The sequence below is a fragment of the Ambystoma mexicanum genome, chromosome 14 (assembly GCF_040938575.1).
Source record: "Ambystoma mexicanum isolate Mex_15411 chromosome 14, UKY_AmexF1_1, whole genome shotgun sequence".
Taxonomy (NCBI): Eukaryota; Metazoa; Chordata; class Amphibia; order Caudata; family Ambystomatidae; genus Ambystoma; species Ambystoma mexicanum.
The window spans coordinates 443608117-443630702 of NC_090940.1; the positions used below are offsets into that span (position 1 = coordinate 443608117).

Sequence of the window (22586 nt, forward strand, 5' to 3'; positions counted from 1 at the left end):
AAGAAAGGCAGACCTGTGAATAAACTTTGATGTAAAGGACAGCTGTGAAATCAGCGATACTAAGAAACCGAGTGGTCCGGTGAAAGGAAGTAGCCCACTCGAAAGTCTCTGTGAAAGGTACTTTGGTTAAAGCGAGAAAGTGAATGAACAGTAGAAGTGAAATAAAGAAGACCAATTCCTAGAGAAGAGAGGAGTGAAAGTTAAACTGTGAAATTTGAATCAAAGTGGTTCTGTGTTGGTCTGTAAAGAAAGCCACGCACATTCGAAAGTCTTCGACATCTGAAAGTGGTCCGAGCCCGACTGAGCGAGACCCGAAGTATAATCAGCTTGGGAAAGGGAACCCCCTTGCAAGTTTGTGTTGAACTGTGTGAAGAGCGTTATTTTTTATTTGATGTTCAAGACTACTCCCATCTTAGTTATAGGGCCAAGTAAGAGTTTCTCCAGCCCCAACAATTTCAATAAAGGTTTTACAAATTGTACCCATTGTGTCAGTGTCATACTTGTGATACAAATGCCTTCCCTACAATAGACCCCTGCAGAAGACCAACAAAGTACAAGGCTACTTAAGTTGTCTGCCTGGTCCATGGTTATTAGTTCAGAGGCTGCAGAGGGCTGGCTGGTTTGGGAGCCTCTTCCCATGGGTATCATAAGTCTGTTCCCGATGAGCGAGAGCGTTGGAACACTTGCACCCTATAACTTGTCTTACGTTGGTGTTGGAACCGTCAACTACCCTGCTTGAGGGCTATTGATACTGCTGATTGGGTTCTCTCTGAACTTTGTCTCCTGGACTTGATAACTGCCCTGTTTGTATTTGTATTTAGTTTATTTATAAAGCGCAGCCAGGCCCGAGGGCAACAAGGCGCATAGTCTTGCATACAGTTACAGTACATTACAGTAAAGGTCAGTGACAGGAAATTCAAACTCAAACTCCCCCAATTTACAAGCAGAAGTGAGGGAACAGAGTTCACGTATCGGGCTCATGAATACAGTAGTGTACAGACAAAGGCAAAAGATAAGCATGAAACTATACACGATATAAAGACATAATCCGAGGTTGGGCAGGTAAATAGACGGAACATACAAGAACACAAAGCGACCCTGGGGTTAGGTAGGCCTTGTATGAAGTGCTTATGAGTTCTGCATGACGAGCCAAGATTTGGCTTTATTCTTGAAAGTTTCAAAAGAAGGTTCCGTTCTGATGGGAACAGGAAGGGAGTTCCAGAGCTTCGAGGCTAGGACAGGGAAACTCACTCCTCTGGCTTTTTGGAGTTTAAATCTGGGCAAATTGAGGCTTTGAGTTTGTGGCGTTCTAGTAGGTCGTGTGGAGGTATGGCGAGTGAGACGAGTGGAGAGGTAGGGTGGGGCCTTATTGTCCAGGCATTTATGAGTCAAGGCTAGTGTTTTTAAGGCCATTCTTTGTTTTACTGGGAGCCAGCGTAGATCAGATCTGACATGTTATTTTCGATGTTTGGATATCCTTTCTTAAATGGAGCAAGAATCGGGGTGGGCTACACTGGTGTTGCCCCCAAAGCCCAGTTGGCGTAGGACAGACTTTTGGCTTTGCTGATTGGGTTTTATTTAGGGGAGGGGTAGGGTTTCTGGGTTGGTTATAGTTGGGATGGGGTTTTGTTCATTTTGGTTTTTGGAATGTGTCATGAGGAGTTTGTGGGATCCGGGTTTGATGTGAGGGGGTGGATTCGGTTTTGGCTTGATGATGGTATGCAGATTCTATTTGATACAGATCCAAAGCTCACGTTCCTTTCTGACTAGCTTGTCAGACTATGGCTGAATGGTTTGAAATGATGTTACTCATTGTGCAGGGTTTGATCTCTCCCGTTAAGAGTAGATCCATGTTGGTTAGGCTCCATACATCCGAGGCTCATGTCGTCATGTTACAAGAGAACCACCTGCCACGACAGGATAAAAGTAGGCTTTGTTGCAGGTCATTTGATTCTGCTGTGGCAAAGAAGAGAGGCGTGGCGATCCTTATTGCAACAGTAAAACAAAAGAAGTGATGGCTGGAAGGTTTAGACTAAATCTTAACCTCTGGTATTGCTCTGGGCAACCCTCCAGACATTACAGGAGGGGAAAAGACCACATGCAAATCATGAAATAGAAAGTAGAAGCACCACCCCTGGGTTTGAGGTAACTCGCCAATCAATAAAGGTAGCTAGACTGCGGGGACAGAGACTGGTGGTGACCTTAGCCCAACATCACTGAAGACTGGAAAGGAGTGATTTGTGTCTCTATCTACCCACTCTCCAGACTCCCTATTACTTGGATTGATCCAAGGGGTATTTGGATTAATTAGAGATCAATAAAGGATCACAAATAGTCTGTTTTAGTCCATAAAGTGATTATTGGGTATTTATTCACTGGAAAATTGGGCACAGCCAACACGTGTTTTGACCACTAAAGGTCCTCCTCAGGGCTGTTAGTCATATCATGTGATGACATTATTGAAATTAGTTTGCAGCTGAGTGGAGCGAGTTAGAAAGCAGTCAGCAGGAGCCTCTGGTATTGTGCCATCACTGTGCTGCTAATTGCTCTTTTACTGACTTGCCTGAAAAATCTACAAAAGCGGAAGCCCAACGCGTGAGCTTGCAGCTGATTTGGGCGTTTATTGTTTCTGAAATTGTCATATTAACACATAGTTTGAAATAACATTTTCAATGTTGTGGGAAACTTCAAATTAACTATGATTGTGAATGCTTTAAAGAAACAGTGGAAGGGTTATCAAACCCCGCTTCCACGCCCTTATGAATTAAGAAATAGACCATAAGCAAATTCCACACTTGTTTATAATTAAAGTTCAGCAGACTTAAAAACGGGAAAAAAGCACAACCGCGAAATTGGTCTATAATTTAAGGGAGAGAACATGTCCCCCCTTAAAGACCAAGATCACTGTTGCCAACTTCCAGGAGAGTGGAATCACTTGTGACGTTAAAATGCTGTGGAACAAGGCTGAGAGAATATTGGTCAACAGAAATACAGCAGTAATTGCTGGCAACCCGTTGGGCCCCGGAGCATTTGATCTTTTACTTTGATTAATCAACATAATTATGTCATCCAATCCATGGCACCACACCAGCTTGAACACACAAGAGATCACATTCCCCACTTTAGCAGCAGTATATAACTCCTTAACGTGTGCATAACAGGTCTCCTTTGCTATAGGCTGGACTTGTAAAAAGGCCTCCACTCCCAATGTTTTAATGAGACTCCAAAATCTGTTTGATCAAGGTCCAGACAAACGACACAGCATCCTCCCACAGTATCCTCCCAGCATCACTGATCAACATTTGGACCCCTCAACCAGTTTTTAATTTCAGCTTTCAAGGTACGCATTTTAGCAAGAGGAAATGGGCTTATACCCTTACGTAGGACTTTCTTGCGATTTAAGACCTGTCAAAAGAATGTTTATGCAAAAGGGATACCACCCCTTTTGGCAAAATCTTTGAGGATGTTACCCCCCCCAACATAGAGCGAACAATAGGCTCAAATTCCAGGCAGTCGCAAAACAATTTGGCATTATTCATGTACTGAATCTCCATTAAGCTATTATCACACTGTGGTCTCTGGGGTTAATTGGGACCATAAAATTAGGGACTCCATCGACTGTAAAATCTCCCAAACTCCGCCTTTGGCTTGTAAGTCTAAGGAGACTAAAATGTAATCCAGGGTCGATCTCCATGGGTCATTATGCCAGATGAAGTTTGGTGGAATGTCACCCTGGGTTATACCGTTTTACCACTGCTCTCCGGAACACCCTTGAAGACTTGCTCTCTAATCTAGACTCTAACCTCCCCTCTGTCCTCATTCTCCTTGATCTATCCTCAGCTTCCGACACGGTCAACCATACCATCCTGCTCAATCAACTCTGTGACAGCCTGGGTATCTCTGATCAGGCCCTAGCCTGCTTGACCTCCTTTCTCTCAGATCGACCCTGCCAAGTCCAACTTGGATCTTTCCTCTCTTCTGTCTCTCTCTCTACATGTGGTGTTCCCCAGGGGTCTAACATCTCTCCCACTACCTGGCACTCCTGGCCCACCGCATCTCTACCTTCGAATGGATTGTGTCCTCCCACGTATTCCTCATCTTATGGTATTTCCATATCCAGCTTCAGCTCCATATGGAAATAACATAAGATGAGGAATAGGTGAGAGGAACATCCAGTCGAAAGAACTTTACCATGGGTAAGTAACTTGTTGTTCTGTTCTAACTTTCAGTGTTATGCGGATGACACCCAGCTCCCCTTAGCCTCCTCTGTGCCTTTTCTCATATGATATGATATGATATGATGTGGTGTTAGGCAGAAACCTGTGCAGTTCCCTCTGGGACCACTGCAAAAGATTTAAGACTACAGGTGGTTGGCAGTAAACCAAATTGGTAGCAGTCTGTACCACCCAGATTTACCTGGTAGCTGTGGCTGAGCAGTCAGACTTCTCTCAAGAAGAGTTAGGCAGTATACAGAGTATTCACAATAGGTCAAAAGAACACAGTAGAACAAGCAAACACTGACCAGAGCTTGGGGTAAAAGAGATATAATTATTTATTTAAAAACACATCTAGTTAAACACACTGGCACCAATATTAAGCAGTTCAAAAACACGGTCACTAAAAGATATACACTCCCTTCAACGATTATTAGACAAGTCTTAAGTAAAGCAACACTTAAGTTTCAGACAGCGGTGAGCGCTTAACGAAGATGGCACTCTAATCAATCGGTTAAAAAGGGAGAGAAAAGCAGAGCAAAGATAGAAACAGATCCCAACACTTTCGGAAGAACACAGTAGGAGAAGAAGGCAAATTAAAACCGTAAAGTCAAAGTTAACAAGGCCGGACCCACTTTAAGCGGCTCCGGACAAAATGTGTCCAAGGTCACACAGTTGAAAGTGCCCCAAAGTCTCGCAAGAGTTTCAGAAAGAGTTGGACCAACACAAAGGGACCAGTTAGATGGTCAAGACGGCCAGACCAGTCCAGAAGGTTAAGGGATTATTGTTACATTGTAGCAATCTTTAGAAAGGGAGGCCTGGCAGATACGGTACCTTAAAATGGTGAGAACGCTCCAGCGGGGGCAGTTGTTCCTGGCAGCGGGTGCAAGTCCGTGCTTCGTCAGGGGGAAGAGAGGATCTCGTCGTGGAGGAAAACAGGAGTCCGTTACACTGCCAGGGAAAAAACCAGCCGCGGAGTTCTCAATTAAAAGGAGCGTTCCTTTTATTCGCGTTCCAGTGGTAAGTGGCTATCCGGTTGCCGGGGTGCTTGGCACGGGCAATTCGACCACAAGACGTCCTGGGATGCGAGAAAAGAAGGTAAACTGGTTGTGCCCACCAGTCAGGGGAAGAAGACTCTCCAGCAGGGAGATCTCCTCTGTCGTTGGGAAGTGGTGAGTCAGTTCAGCAGGGCTCCACCAGTGGTGTCGTCGTAGCAGGTTGGCTCAGCTTCTCCCTCGTCAGATTTTCAGGTCCTGTGGTGACTTCTGAAGTTCCAGTCCCAAAAGCCCTGCTTTTATGCAAGAAACCCCCATTCATTCAGCCTAGCTGTTAATCAAACATGCTAAGTGGTGAGCCGGCCGGCTCACCACTTGGGCCAATCACACAAGAGTGTGACTTGAGTTGCCAAGGCAACTCAGTCCAGGGTGCCTAAACCCCTCCCACACCCCCTGTGGTACCCAGACAGAGTGGCACCACTTTGGAGGGCTTCTGTGTAGAAGCCTGCCAAAAGTGAAACAAAGGGCTCGACCTTTGGTTTGGAGTTACAGAGGCGAACACAAACGCCATTTTAAAACCAAGTTCTGGCAGAAAATACCAACCGGTGAATTAATACTAAATAAATAAACTGGTGGTATGTTAGAGGCTATGTTATAAAAGTATTAGCCTCGAACAATGGGAAAATCCCATAGAGATATATTCGCGGTTGAATATAAAAAGTAGTATCCACTGCCACCGGCCAAAACTCGACGAGGGGGGACGGGACAGTTCCCCCTCGAACAACAGACCCAGGGGCAATTGAATTGCCCCTGCCAGTACGCCCACAATATGATGGTTTGTACTGGTTCTGTTAGTAATTTGGGACTAGTAAAGCCAATGGTGACTTTACATGCCCTGGGAGACAGTAGTCAGTCCCAGGGTATGGAGTCTATGGTGGGGGATCACTATGACACCCCTGTGTTACTGCACGGAGGGTGCTGTGTAACACACCTAAAAAAAAAAAAACATATGAGACCCTATGGAGTAAAATACCCCATAGCCCATGAAACACATTAACATTCAAAGGAACACCACAAATCATGTCCAAGAGTGGGAGAAAGAGAGTCTCAGCCTTGGCAGGAGAAAAAAACAAACTCCAGAAATCCAGCAAAGCTGCTGGGGGACTCACTAGGTTAGGAAATTCAGCCTAAACAGAGAATTCTCCCTAACATGTGGCATTTATAACGCACCTATACACAAGTGTTTCAAGGCGCGACGAGGCAAGGGAGGGGGAAACAGAGGGAGGACAGACAAAGATCCTACTAGGCCAGGTGTCATTCAGATGGCGGAAGTGCGTGGGACGGGGAAGAGACAGTGCAGTACATGGGAATAGATAATAACAATAAGTAAAGTAACGGCCGGCAAGTGCAAGGTAAGTGCAGACATCGAGTGCTTGTGGGGGGACTGCAGGGATACAGAAACAGTCCCCAAGTGCGGGGGTTGCCAGGCAGGCAGTGCAGGTGTGAGAGCTGGTGGGGGAGGGATCTGGGCCCAAGATCAGAGGCTGTTCAGATAATCCAGCTAATCCAGTGCAGATCAATTACAGCCAGGAGGTCAGCAGGAGAGAGGAGTGGAGAAAGCAGAAGCAAAGAGAAAGGTTTTGAGGTGTTTCCGGAACCGGAGATGGTTCTCCTCAAGTTTAAGGCAGACAGAGAGGCTGTTCGAGAGGGAGGCCCCAGCCGAAGAAAGAGATCTACCACCAACTCATTGCTTGGAGAAGCCACTGACCCTGAGGGACTTGGAGGCGGATGAGTGAAGAGAACGAGAAGGAAGATATTTAGGAAGAAAGAGTTGAAGGTATTGAAGCCCAGAGCCCCAGAAGGCCTTGTAGACAATGCATAGGGTTTTGAACTTAATCCTTGCAGCCACTGGGAGCCAGTGCAGAGATTTCCGACCAGGAGAGATACGAGGCCAAGAACAAGTCTCGCAGTCTTGTTCTGGATAAGTTGCAAAGGGCGGAGAGTAGAGGCAGGCAGATTTAGAAAGAGACTGTTGCAGTGTTCCAGCCTGGAGAGAACCAGAGCTCTGGAGACAGTGAGCTTCTGGGGGAAGGAGAGGAAAGGAAGAATACCTCTGAGGAGGTGCAGCTGGTAGTGTGAATTCTTAGAGACGTCAGAGATGTGAGGAGAGAAGGAGAGTGTGGAGTCGAAGATGACCCCGGTGCTTCCAGGTGCTTCGCTTGGATCATACGGATGTTACGCTTGATTCCTGAATTGTCTATAATATCTTCAAACAATATTGAAATGGTTGTTCTACCAAGTATAGACAGTTGTTCGAATGTATCTATAGTCACGTTTTTTTTCCCCGGTTATTGTAGACAAAAATTCTCCTTTCACACCTGACATTTTGAAATTGGGATTTTTAACTGAAATTCTTTGTACAGCTGGTGGTTCTACCGAATTAAATTGGTTTCCTTCATCTCAACTGCCCCAACAATAACTTTCAATGCATGTTTTGCCAATACATGATGACCACAAGGGTGAGGTTGGTTGCCCTGGTAAATCTTGGGTTCTGGTGACAGAACCTTACTATCATCATTGATGTTTAGAGGTTGTTAACCCTCTGTCTTTTCTGTCCTGGAATTAATATGGGCATATTTCTTTCTTAAAATATAAAGAAGGAACTGATTTACTCCTGGCTTTTTCTTTTTCCTTCCTGCAGGAGATATGGTTGAGACATGATTTGACTGTACATGGTTTTGTGACATTTTCCCAAAAGGCGCAGGGTGGAGGCATTGCCTGCCCGAGAGGTGGCCTTTGTGTAGGAGCTAGGACGACTTGAATTTGAAACTGTATCCTGTAAATGGCAATGATGAACCAAACTTCCTTTGTGCTACAGTTGACTGTCTATTACAGGTGTATGCTAAATCTTTGCTGATTGTTTTATATGACCCTCCTGAAGGATTTTGTGCTACTAGTCTGCTTGATGAAATAAAAAATATAATAAGGGGTTGGTGTATGGACGCCCTGGAGGCTCTGTCCTTCTTGCAGGCAATTAAAATGCACATTGTTTAAGCCCCGGGGACTAGGATTGCTTCTTGGAATATCAATTAGACAGGTTGAGCTATTTATCTGCTAGTAAAAAATATCAGCAAAGATTGATTGCAAAAGGGAAAGTTTGGACAAACCTATTGCTGGATTTTGATTTGTTGCCTGTGATTCCTAGTGCAACAGACTCTTTGTATGATGCTGTAACGAAGCGCATTGGAAACTTGAAATGTAATTTAGATTGCATTTTTGCAACATCTGATATAATGATATTAATAAAAGTCTACCATATCGAATTCATGGATACCAGTGACCATGCTCCATTAAAGTTAAGACTCAATCATCATAAGAGTTGACCTGTCTGGCAATATCTCAAAATAAGATACAAGTAATATACAGGGAAATTGAAATTCTATGGTCTCCAAAAAATGTATATAAACTGAATATGTTTTTAGCCAAGGAGAAACTTTCATTGACGTGTTTGCTGGAAATTATTAGTTGGGACATGGGCGGTAGTTATGCGTAATCTGATAAAAGAGCTACCTGGTAAATTGTGTACTAATTGTAACATGCCCTCTCGGGTTGCTTTGTATGACAGCAATATTCGTACTAAAAAGAAAGTATTGCAAAAAAGCTGTCGCCATCTAAAGAAAGAAAAATCACTTGGTCTAAGTATAATAAGATTGAGGATTAGTTCCCTCTGTTGTAAATATAAAAACTGGCTAAGACAATGCAATTGTTCGCTGTACACTGCCAACTGGAAGGCTATATATATTTCTTTAAAAGCCCATGACTCGAAGAAATATTGTTTTTTATACCATAAATATCTTACTGACTTAAAACTGAAAGAAGTCTGTGGCATTGCCGAGGAGGATTGGTGTAAGTATATTTCTAGCCATTTTTGGGTAGACATTTTTCCTGAGCAAATAACTGTTCAGAGCAAAACAGACAGCATTCATGGAACACCCATTTTTGATACAGAGGAGATACTTGGAAAGATATATAAATTGAAATAATCGTGGGTCCCTGGGCCAGATGGCTTGGTGAATGTTGTCTACAAGGACAATCCTGAATTTTGGGCTGCAATCTTCAGTGTGCAGTACCAGAGAATTATAGGTTGTGTTGAAATCCCAGATAGTTGGCGTACTTCCATATTAATACTGATGCATAAAAAGGGAAATCTCCCCGTACCCTCTAATTTTCGCTTACTGGCCATGTTAGATATAAGCAGTAAGATCTTTGCTTCACTATTATTCCAGCGATTGTCTACATAGGCAGAATCTTTGGCTATAATTAAATGGCAACAAATTGGTTTCCGAAAAGGCTGTAGCACCCTATTCAGATTATGGGCAATGCATCTATTAACAGAGGATGTGAGACTGGTCAACAGAAAACCAATATACATTTGTTATATAGACTACTCCTCTGCCTTCGATTGGGTTGGCAGAACCAGACGGTGGTATACATTTGATAAATGGGGCATAGATCCAGCATTGCTGTATTATTTGAAATTGTTACACAGCAGTACATGTTCAAACTTCTTTACAAGGCACACTGACTGAACCGATAATCACTAACCTTGGTTTGAAACACGGCTGCTTGCTTGTTCCGTTTTTATATAATCTTTATGTGGCCGGTTTAGAAGAACATTTACTTAAATGTAATTCTCACCCACCTAGATTAGATGGAGTTCCCATATCCTGGATTTTTTACGCGGATGATACCATCCTTATGGATTTGACTCCAATAAGACTTCAACGCTCTATTAATAGATTACAGTATAACGCTTCTACTAATGGCCTTAAAATAAGCTTGGCCAAAACGAAGACCATGCTGATTAGTAGACAAAAATGAGAGTTAAGCCACATGTTTGGTTTATCAAAGTGGGTAAGCTAGAGACAGTTGACAGGTATATCTATTTGGTCAACCTATTAACAAAATTCTAACAATACAGTACTATTAGGAATACTTCAGCGCAATAATTATTCCCAAATGGAAAGTGATTAATAGATATATAAATTCATTCTTGATGTGGCAGATCTATGGAAGGCAAACTAGAAGCTTACAAACGAGTACTTGTACCAAGTATCATGTATGGTCTTGAATCAATATCTGCCAGACCTATATCTCGGTTGGTCTGACTCCAAGGAAAAATCCTTCGATCTTAGCTTGGACTTCTTAACTCAGTCCCTGTAGAGGCACTATGCCTTGAACTTGGGATACCATCTTTGATGTCACTTTGGAAGATAGCTGTCTGTAAGTTTCTTTGTAAAATCAGGTTTGAGGGGACCAAGGCTGATAGTATGTTGGCATTCTTCGCTAAACACATTTTGCATAGACCTATAAATGCTGCACAACTAGATCTAGTGAACACTGTGGTGTTGCATTTATGGGATATTGAACTTGCATTTCCCTCTGAATCTAATCTTGATCTTGGTGCTTTTTACAAGGAACTTGTACACAACACTAAGATCTGGGATAGAATAACTGCCATACAAAAACTGTCTATAATGAAAAGATACAGTTTATTCGACTCAGGCCCATCAAATTGAGCAATCATGGAGGTATCTGTTGAAATTGAGCAATCACTGTTTAATCCAATTAGTTTTGTACTTACGTATGACTATTTTACCAGTTCACGAATATGTGGGAGCCTGGTTCAAAATTCCTCCTGAAAAAAGAATGTGCCACTTGTGTAAAGCTGTAGAAGAAACAGCAAGACATATATTGACTTGTTGTAATATTATTGCAGAAGAATACCGACGTGGCTACGCAACGTTTTGTCATAGGCTTGATCATGTGAAATTGACACAGTTCTGGGCTATGATATATTCAGCCGATTAATTGGTCATCATAGGTGTGGCCCATCATGTTAAAACTGTTGACTGTATAATCATGAAATACTGGGTGAATATGTACACCCAATATTGGGTGGAAGTTTACAGACGCCTCGAACCTGGATGATTTCTTTGATTTTGATGTCAATTTATTGTCTGCTAAGAGGCCTGATTGCGTGTTGCAGGGCTCCTACCATGACCTAACCACACTTCCATGACTGTCTCTGGAACTCCAGGTTCAGCTTGAACTTCCGATTTCTGAAGAGGAGATGGATCATGTGATTGCCAAAAGATTAACGCCGACTTTTTTATAAAACCTTCAAATCTTGTCTCTGTCGTCCATTAATGGCCCTATTTAATTATTTTCTTGAATCAGGTAAAGTTTCCAATTCCATGGAGGAATGTTTGCTCTCACTTATATTGAAGCCCGAGAAGGACGCTACTCAATGTGGCTCCTATCGTCCTATTTTGCGTCTCAATACTGACACATAGATTTACTCAAATTCTGGCCTCAAGATTTATGGAGTCTAATAAAGCTTTTGACAGGGTGAATTGGAGGTTTATTCTCCAAACTCTTAAGGCATTTAGGTTTGGCCCCAAGTTTATAGGGCTGGCCATGGCCTGTTACCACTGCCTACAGTTCAAGATGTGTCTTAATGGTTATTACTTGCGACCTATACCAATCACCAGACAACAAGGCTGTCCTCTATCTCCTTTGATATTTGCCTTGATTATGTAGCTCCTGGCGTGCCGTATCCGATCCAATCTGAGCATTGGCGGGATTCCCATAGCTGCTACCAAATACAAGTTGGCTCTTTATGCAGATGACTTCTTGCCTAATATGTCTCACACTCTCTCCTTGCTCCCCGGTAAACAAGAGATTTCTTGTTGAAAGACAAACCTAAAAAAGCTAAACAAATACAAACTACCAAATTTATCACCACTTACAGTTCGGATTCACCAATTATACGGAAAATGCTCAATAAATATTGGAGGATATTTAAATTAGACGATAATGTTGGGAAGCATATGGATGAAGTACCTTGCATATGCTATCGTAAAGCACCACCTTTAAAAAGCATGATTAGCCCAAGTCATCTGAAACCTCTAAAAACAAAATATCTCAGAAGTTTACTAAATCAGAAGCCCTTATATGATATCTACAGATCTGGTAATTGCAAGCTATGCCCGCAAATCGCAAATGGAACGAAGAGCATCACTGTGCCTAATGGTAAAGAAAAGCAAATATTACAGCTAATTAACTGTAACAGTAAATATGTAGTGTACAGAATAAAGTGCATCTGTATGAAATTCTACATTTGGGAGCACCAACCGAAGCCTCAAAACCAGAGCTTTTGAACATCTTCGGGAAATCAAGAATAAAGACTCAAGATATCCTCTTGCAATACATTGCAATACGGAGAACCCTGATGTTAATGTTGAGCAGATGACAGTATATGGGCTAGAACAAATCAATGATCTACCTAGAGGTGGTAATAAAGAGTTAGTGTTGAGGCAAAAAGAAGCAAAATGGATCTGCCTCATGGACACGTGGGACACAGGTTTAAATTGTGACAATAAGTTTTTCAATTGGTTACGACTGAATTTAAAATTGTCTTTATATTGAAGAAACTAGGACAATGTGCTTTTGCCAATTTTGTTTCATGAGAATGTGTCTTTGCCAATTTAGTTTTATGTTTCCAGATGAGAAATGAGCAAGTGAAGGTAGTCTCACGAGCCCTTAAAGTTCAGTAAGCACATCTGTATTAGTTAAAATTAGCTATTACATTCAAACTTGAGATTATGTGCTAAAAGTTGTAAAAGATATGGTTAATAACCCGATATTAATATCTTACCTTTTTGCTTAAACACTATCAACTAAAATCATCAAGTTTACAAAATATATGTTTGACATAAATCCTTATATGCCGATTAAGACTCAACTAAATTCAACCAAATTATGCTGATGCAAAAAAAAAAACCTGCGACGCTCTAACGCAATGACGTCATTGTGCATGCTGCGCATGAGCGTGATGACGTCACCATGGCGTCTACCGGCACTACAAAAGCAATTGAAAATGCCAGGGCTTTATGGAACAGATCTGCTGCTTCATAGAGGAGGACAATTGGACCCTCCCAAGAAGACTGCCATTGTTAATCTAAGGTAAGCGCTCTGCATCCTAAACCCTGCAACAAGTAGCTTATACGATTGGAACAATCACTTTAAAGTAATTGTATTTTGGCTCCTTTGCACATTCATTACAGTTATTTAGTGGCTGATTTTCTCTTTCCTCACTTAGTTCCAGTAACTGAAAAGACCTGGACATTAAAAAAGATCTATGATTATAGAATGTAAAGAAACATTTTAAAACTAGAAGATAGCACACACCGGGATTTTCAATTGTGTAGCAATAGGTGAGTAGTCCTCTTAAAAACTAACATTCCAAGTAACTTTCTAGCTTTAAATAGCAAAAATAATGCAAACTCGCTTTTAAAAATTGGAAACAAAACCTATTCTGCAAAAAAGAAGTCAGTAACAAGGAAGTATAAAAGGGTTGATGTGTTCAAATAAATGCAAGCAAAACTCTTTCTCTGCATCTTTCCATTCTTTTCAAACAACTTCATTTAAACATTTTTTTTTTTTACTGTGTTTATACTCAATTATACTAAGGTCTAAGAATGTTGAACTTTCTAATTTACTACATACTCTCCTGAGGAGCCCTTTGACTGTAAAAGGGTGAAACACATGTAGAGAGTTCTGAATATGTTAAATAATAAAGGATGTATATATGGCAACTAAAGGAGTGGAAATAAGATCATTTGGCTCTCACCACAAAAGTGTTTACTAAACTGATGGTTTGGCACAACCAGGAGTATACTCCCATTTGGAACCTTTACTCTCTATCTCTAGCAATCAAGATAAAAGTATAAACCCAATGCAGACAACCAACAACTAAATACTATAACGAAAAATTGTGTCTGGATTCTCCCAAAGAAAAGTCCTTTTTTTATTGCTATATTCATACAATAATCTATTTAAATTCAGTCTGAGACTCATACTCTTGAGTCCATCAATGAGTCTCACACCGTTGGCCCTAGTTAAAATTCAAACCCTCGCCTTAATGTGAATGATGAAATGTACAGTCTAGATGTTGAAATGCGGAGTCTAGATTCTTACACCCCCTCCTTTTATCTGCTGGGATATAACCCGAAATCACTGCAGAAAAAACAAACATACGTTGTGCTCTAAAACACATGTGCTTCTCCCAGCTTCACAACATTTTCAGAGTGTGATCTTGATCATTTAGACAATCCTGATCTATAGAGTTACTATTTTGTACCATTTCCTTCCTTCCCTGGATGAGGAGGGGGAGGTATTGCACTTGTAATTTCATTTTCCCTGCTCCTGTTCCTTTATGTTCTCTTGGAGTCTATTCCTGGGGTTCCCTTGCACTTCTTTCTTTGTTCCCTATTGATTGTTAGCTGTAGTGTGCTGTTGTATCCAGCTTTTGTGTGAATGCCTATTTTTTTCTCACTTTTCTGTACGCACTATTCCTACTTGTCCCTTGTCAGGAGTCTTATGTATTATGTTATCCTCACTGGTATAGCTTTTCTGGATCCCTGTTTGATCAGCAGGTTCTGTGGGCTTTGCTGACATTCCAGGTGGTGTTTCTTGTCCTCATTAGTATTGCCTTTAAGTTTCCTTAACAATACTATCAAGGGTTTTAGCTCACAGATCCTGTCATTGCTTGTCCTGTATGTGGGTTTAGCGCTGACAGTGCCTGTAACAGCAATTGTGGGCGAGGAGCTTGCAGACTTGCTTTGCACTCATAAGGAGCTTCTAAGTGCTTACTCACACCCCTTTTCATATATTTGTATTCTTATCATGCTCCACTTGCACATACTTGGTTTTAGTGTACATATATCTTGCTTCCCGAGTGGCTGATGTTTGACAAAACGCTATTAACTGTGTGTTCTTGTACACATGTTCCTTGCCATATCCACTTCTTTTATTGTCCCATGACACAGGGTCATTGGTGGCCCAATATACAATTTTGGTAGCCATAGGGTTGCCAATGTATTTTTCTTAATTCATACTCATGCCTTTTTGTTTTAAGGGCTTCTTTTGTTCAGGATTACAGTGGCCCTTCTGCACATATGGGCTATTTGTTAGCCCTTGTAGTAGCCTCGAAGTTTGCTTATACATTTTTAGACCAGTCTAGGTCCCTTGGTTGGCCATATCACAGCATGTGGGGTTTGTCTGGGTTGAGAGGAAGATTAAAGGTCTAACCAAATGGTCTTGCCTCCTTACCCTTTAACCTCAATCTCCTAATGGGATTGGTGGGCTGGCTTTGACTAGCACCCGTAAATGGTGTTATTTAGTGGAAGCCCTGTCCTTAAGCTCTCGGACTACTGGAATTTTCAGAAAAGTAGATTTAATCACCTGTTGGAGAATTTCACAATCTTGCTGCACATTTAGGCCCACACATGGTAATATTGGGTGGATGTCATGTCCTGGGCAGGTCTCCTGTTTGGGATTTCTACTTCTGGACATCCATCCTGGGACTTCTCTGTCCCCCTGCTGACTTCACTTGTGTCCTGGGTAAGGCCTTCCGTGCTGAATATTTATTTGGGCCTGCTGCCTTCTTCCCGTTTTACCACAGAGGTCATTCCGCTTTTGTGTTGGAAGCTGCAACTGCCTGGAAGGGTGTTGAGACTCATCACCCCACCTCATCTGCTCTTCAAGGCTGTCTGAGGTTCACTCCACCATTTTCTTCTTCACAGTGCTGTCTTCTGGGGCCAGGTACTCGTCCTTTGTCTTCCGAGCTGCCAGATCTTGCTTACTGGGTTCTACCGTCATCTTCTGTCTATTGATTTCACTTATGGCTTCAGGGGGACTCTCATGGGAAGGTTGCTTATTCTTCTTTTCTTTCATTGGGATTGTTGTTGGCCAAGGGTTTGAGTCCCTTTAAAGTTGCAATCTGTGAACCACATCTAGGAAAGAAGGTCTGTTCTTGCTGGATTATTTCGCATCATATGAACCATCTTTCGAGACGCACACATTGTGAGTACTTTTCTGTAGGTCCTGGAGTGGTGGGATATTCTCGATATTCACCTTATAGGGGTCCCTATGGTCCAGGGTCAAGACTATTCAGATGTGAGTCTTAACTGCAATTTCCCCATTTGGTTAACAATGGTGTTTTCCTGCTGTGCTGCATCCTCTCCTGTGGCTCCTGGCTCTCGGAACGGCCTCTGGGACCGGTTATTGGGGTCTGCTCTGATTTCTTCTAGAGTCGGTTGTTGCAGAATCTGCACTTGTTGGGTAGAACTGGGACTTGTCCGCATTTTCTCTATACATGCGGATGGCCTACTGACTTTGTCCTGTTTATTTTTAACAAACGTTTTCCAGCATGGGGTCTGGCATTGATTCACATTCTCATTAATCTTCCCTGTCGTTAGGTTGGGAATCCTCAGTAAAAAGGAAAAGCAGTTTCGCTTTAGCCTGAAAACTGCATTTCTCCGTTAAACCAATCACTGTCCTTTGGGTCATACTGTCCCTATCCAATGAAAGTCGTCTCCCTAAGATCCACCCCTGGTGGGCATCTTCAGAATTTTACCACATGTTTCAGTGTTGGGAGTTCTCTCTTCTTGCTCTTCAAGCGTTTTTTGATATTTTGGGCCTCATTACGAGGCTGGAGGTAACCATGGCGCTATTAGCGCCATGGCTGCTTCCAAATCCTTACTGACTCCGCCCTGGTGAATGGAGCTATTACCGCCCCAATCCAAGGTTGGCGGGGGCGGTAATTCCCCATTCACCAGGGCCCTTCCCCATTCCCATTCGAGCCCCCATAGGGTAAGGGGAGGGGTCTCAAGGAGTCTGGCCAGAGAGTGGGGGAAAACAGGAAGCAGGCATCCCAATCCGCAAATTGTGGTACCGTTATTAGCTCCAAAGTCCCTTTGCAGGTCCCGTCCTTAACGCCTGGTAAAACCAGGCATTAAGGGAGGACCCGCAAAGGGAACTCGTAGTAGGGCGGTAAGGGACTACCGGCACCGGTCCCTTACCGGTGCCTGTAATCCCTTACCGCCCACCTCGTAATGAGGCACTTTGTCTATTTTCACAAAATATAGTGTTTTTTGGTAAATTTCTTTTTTTTTTTTTTTTTTTTGCTCCATTTTTCGACCGGAGGGCGAATACCGGCAGCAGGGATCCGTTGTCGGGGAAGAACAAATTTAATTGCGGATCTTCTCTTCGAAGTTTCAAGAGGCCCAGGCTTGGGCCTACTTCGCACCTTGCACCATGTCCGAGGAGAAGAGGAGCCTCTTCAAGATATACCCAAAATGTGGACTGAGAAATGTGTATGTCGAAGGCATCACAAGTGTTTGTATTGCCTGCATCTGGGCCACAATGAGGAAGGATGTGCGATTTACTGTGGTTTTTCAAAGAAGACTTAAAAGGCCCAGTATAGCAGGCTGCCAGTGTGGCTCAAGTTGGGGAAGGCTTCTGGCAATGCTTCTGGGCACGGTCATGCCTCATCCAGGTTTGGGCGACCCCATGAGCACTCTCCCTCAGAGAAGAGGTTGAAGTCCTTTGAGGACGCCCCGTCACTGGGGGTCCAAAAGAAGGACAAGCTACACGTTATGGATCCCACTGTGTTCACCGCGGCCACGGGACCCAGCTCAGAAAGGACACAATCTCCATTGCCGTCTACATCCACGATGAGCCTGCAAGTAAGGGTCGCTCCATCAAAAAGGAGGTCATTAACTCCTTCAAAGCGTCATTTGCCATCCTCAGACAAACCGGTGAAGGAAAAGTCCTCAGGTGGCTCCTTTCATCCCCCGTTAATGGCACCATCAGCAAACAGAACAGCAACTTTGTCGACGATAGCTTGTCGTCCAGAATGCCCACTTCGTCGGTGATCCCATTGACGATAACAACTACATCCACCTTGTCGATGACTCTTGTGGGCAACCATCACAACTTTGTCAAAAGGGGGCCTGGCCACGAAGGTGGTCTCTTCGATCACGACGACCACGAGCCCTCGAGTGACTTTGCCACCACGACATGTGGATGGGACAGGGCCTTTCATCCCACCGCTCCGGAGGGAGTCGGGGAAGGACGGAGTGTGGGTAACACCCATGGAATCCCTTCCAGAAAAGGGGGTACAAGGCCAGAGGAGGCACCAAGAGAGCCGGTACACATCTCTATGAGCTCCGAAGAAGATAACTTGCCTGAGGACGGCCGCAGGGCCGTTTCCGTGGGGGGATCCCCACAAGCGGACACAGATTGCCATCTATCCCCAGGAGGTGCTTCGAACCAAAGCTGTTGTCGACTGTTCCCTCTATCGCTCAGCCGACGCCCAGGGACATGTCATTGGACATCCTCATGCCTCTGCACAGCGGAAGCAAGCTACGCCTATGCTGGCTCCAGCTAACAGTCCCACTAGGCCTGCGAGGAGCCTGGCCAAGCAAAAACAGAAGTCTAAGGACCCGTTGTCATGATTCCTGCCCCTCATGTCCCCAGCCCTCCAAGATGTCAGGCTGGAGCCAGGCCACGATCACCTACATGGTCCTCAAGGGCCTCTGCATCCCTCCAAAGGCCCACTTGGAGTCAGACTTGGCGTTTGTGGCACCAGACTCACTCACTCCCTTAGGATAACACTGGGGATTGGACTTGTAGTGCATTGATGGGGACAAGATGGATGCCCCCACATATTTCGGTTCCCTGAACTGCATGTGCAGTCTAGTCTTTTGGGTGTGGTTCAGCCCAGAGACACCTGGGATACCCAGAGACTATTTAAGCCACGCCCAGGCTGAGAAACATGCTTTGTGTTTTCTGCACATGCAGCGTGACACTCTGCATGTTCGGATCGGTCTCCAGTAGGCCTGCATCTTTCTTCTGCGCTCAGCTCCTGCAAGAACAAGAACACCGTTATGAACAGCCTTACCTTGCAGCGCTTCTGCCCATCATTCATCGCTCCTTCTGTTCTGCAGGCATCTTTGGCGATGTCATTCCCATCCCGGCACGCCGCTTCCTAAGGAAAAGGGAAAAGAACAGAAAAAAGGCATTAGTAAGCATTCAGCGGATCTTCGCTTATTTTTAAAGACTGTACGAGCTTCAAACGCTTACCTGAATCTCAGCCGCTCTGGGGGAACTCTGTCTCCAGAACTTCTCATCCATCTGCAAGAGGGAAAAGACACTCCAGGTTAGCGTGGAAACATCTAGAGGCACCGCATACCGCGCTTACTCACCGCATTTCTTCTTCATAACCGGCATCCACGCTGAAAACGTTGCAGCACCTAAAAGACACAGAAAAAGAACTCAGTTCAATACAAATATGAAAGGGTCGCATCACGCTCTCACTCACCTTCAGCGCTACTCATCTCAGCAGCACTTCGCCATCCCCGGACGCCGGCCATCATATAAGGAAGGAAAGGAACGCAGTTAGAGAACTGTTCAAAAGACTCATTATACTTACCTGTCGGACTCTTGCCAGTGAAGTAACTAGGCAGCAACGAGCCTGCATCAATCAACGCGCCCCTGCGCTGAAAGCAGGACGGAGAGCACACTTTCCACGAAAACAACGTGAGCTGTGGATCAAAGGGAAGGGTTGGACCCCGGGGAAGAAGGGGTTCAAGCACACAGAGACAATAGGGAGTTAAACTCTACCAATCCTGTGTTTCAGGCGCCCAGTCTCCAGTCGAGTAGACTCCAGGGAAGGGTTTGAGGTCGTAAGAGGTCAGAACAGGCTGAGTGATGTCCCCGTGGATACCAGATGAGCGTTACACCCGTCTGGCCAGAGGCGTCACCTGACACCTCCAATGCCGCCACATTGTGACTTGACCGCTGTAGGAGGGGAACCCCCACACACAGGTATGGATACCGACACGACAGTGACTCATTCAGATGAGTCCGATGATTATATACCAGCAAATGGTGAGCCATTGGGTGCCGACGAGTCCGCCAGAACGTCACCGCCTAATGAGGTCGGCTCCTTTCACGCCATGCTTTCAAAGGCCTCTAACCTCTTCAACTTGGTGCTAGAGGGGACTAAGAAGGAGGGGTTCCTCTTTCAGCACTGTGAGTCCCGGACGAAGACCGTCATGTCCATCCCTCTGCTGGCCGTATCATATTAACAGGGGATTTTAATATGGCATGGGAGCCCCATAGAGATAGGAGTAGGGTGCTCTGGGGAGCACAGGATGGGCCCTCGGGGGACCTAAAAGCGAAAATGAAAGAATTAGCGCTGGTGGATGCATGGAGAGAAATTCAGGGAGACACGCCCGGTTTCACGTTCTACTCCCATGCACATAAAACACATTCACGCATTGATTATGTCTGGGTCTCTGGTTCCGTTTTAGGGAAGGTAATAGACATCTCGCTAGGTCCCATCTCTTTTTCAGATCACGCCCCAGTTCTCCTGGTAATCACTAGACCAAAGGGGCCCCTGGGATTGTGGAAATGGAGGTATCCTACCACTCTTTTTAAAGATCCTATTCTGGCAAGGGAAGTTGAGCAAGATGCTTGAAGACTTCGTCAATTTCAATAGCTGGGAGGACACCTCGCCGCAGTTATGGTGGGATGCCCTTAAAGCCACTATTAGGGGGAAAATCATAACGATTAAAGCTAGAAGGGAAAGGGAGATGCTTCTGGAGGAGGAGCGAATAGCCAGCCGGTTTAAGGAAGCAATGGTACAGATGGCTGCAAAGCAAATGAGGGCTATTGAAAGAGAGGTTCGCACTCTCAGAGCCCAGCTGAACCTCATCCAATCTAGACAAGCAGAAAGGAACCTGCTTCGCCTGCGGCAAAAATACTATGTTAAGGCAAACAGAACGGATCGCCTGCTGGCCAGAATGCTCCGCAGAGAAGAAAGGGATAGAACGATCCTGAAAATTAGGGGGGACGGGGCCCAGACGCTCACCTTTAATAGCGAGATAGAGTGGGAGTTCCGCAAATTTTACACCAATCTATATACCTCATGCAACCCGGACCCCAGATCACAGGAGAGCTACTTAAAAAGGGTCAACCTCTTAGCTATAACAGATGAAGACAGGGCAAGGTTGGAAAGGGAAATAACTGTAGACGAGGTCAGAAAGGTGGTGTCTACCCTAGCAATCAATAAAGCTTCGGGTCCAGATGGGTTTGTATCAGAATTTTATAGGATACATAGGGATTTCTTGATTCCCCACCTCACTAGATTGTTTAATCACATAGGAAAGACGGGGGTTCTGCCTAGGTCAATGGAGGAAGCAAAGGTGGTTCTTATACATAAGAAAGGCAAGGATCCGTTGCAGTGTGGTGCGTATCGCCCGATCGCTTTATTTAATGTCGACGCCAAGCTATACGCTAAGGTGTTGGCGTCCAGATTGGACCCCATTATGCCTACAATTGTCCACACAGACCAAACGGGTTTCATAAGGGGTCGGCAGACGGCCGATAATGTAAGGAGGATAGTTCACCTGACGGAAAAAGCACACAGGAGGGGGGGGTTCCGGCCTTCCTCCTGGCAATAGATGCCGAAAAGGCATTCGATCGGGTGGAGTGGACCTTCCTCTTCGCCACGATGCATAGGATGGGGTTTGGTCCTAAATTTATAGAGCGGGTAAAGGCCAATTATCAAAGTCCGACCCTTAGGCTTGCAATTAATGGGAGTGTGTCCGCTCCGGTACTGGTGGAGCGAGGTACCAAACAAGGCTGCCCTCTATCTCCACTGCCTTTCTTAGCAGCAATTAGGGAGGCAGAACATATAAAGGGTATACCGTTTGGGGGGCATGAACACAAAGTAGCCGCCTTTGCGGATGATTTGCTCCTTACGTTGATAGACACAAAGCTATCTCTCCCAGTGCTATGCGATGAACTTAAGCGATTTGGACAAGTGGCAGGGCTCAAGATGAATCCAAGCAAATCAGAAATACTCAGCCTGGGGTTAACACCATCCTCGGAGAGATTCATCAGGAACACCTACGCCTTCAGTTGGGCCGCTAAACACATTAAGTATTTAGGAGTGCATCTTACTAGGACACTGGGTGATCTTTTTAGGGCAAACTATGTTCCCCTGCTACAGAAAATTAAGTCAAAACTGGTTGATTGGGGTCCTCTGTGCATTTCCTGGCTGGGACGCATCAATGTACTAAAGATGGTGGTTCTGCCTAAGCTTTTATACCATTTTACGGCCCTCCCTATCATATTCCGACATAGCTTTTTCAGGGCATTACACAAGATCACTGGCAGGTTTATATGGAAACGGAAGAAACCAAGGTTGGCAGCATCTTTCATGAGGACCCCTAGTCACCGGGGGGGAATGGGCGTCCCGGACTTTAGGGCGTACTATCTAGCAGCCGAAATTAGAGTGATTAGAGACTGGCAGAAGGATGTTCGTGACAAACCTTGGAGATCTATGGACAGAGCGGTGGTGGGGGGACAACTGGAGGGAATGCTTTGGAAGCCAAGGGCAGATAGAACCCCTCAAATGTATGCAAGCGAAATTACACCGACAGGGGGGGAAGCGTGGGAC

The 22586-nt window shown here is 44.5% G+C and overlaps 1 protein-coding gene across 1 annotated transcript in view; it reads left to right on the forward strand.

Annotated features, from left to right (window-relative positions):
• HGSNAT (heparan-alpha-glucosaminide N-acetyltransferase) overlaps positions 1-22586 on the forward strand; it is a 2225524-nt gene that overhangs the window by 921659 nt on the left and 1281279 nt on the right. The gene's annotated exons all lie outside the window — the stretch shown is intronic.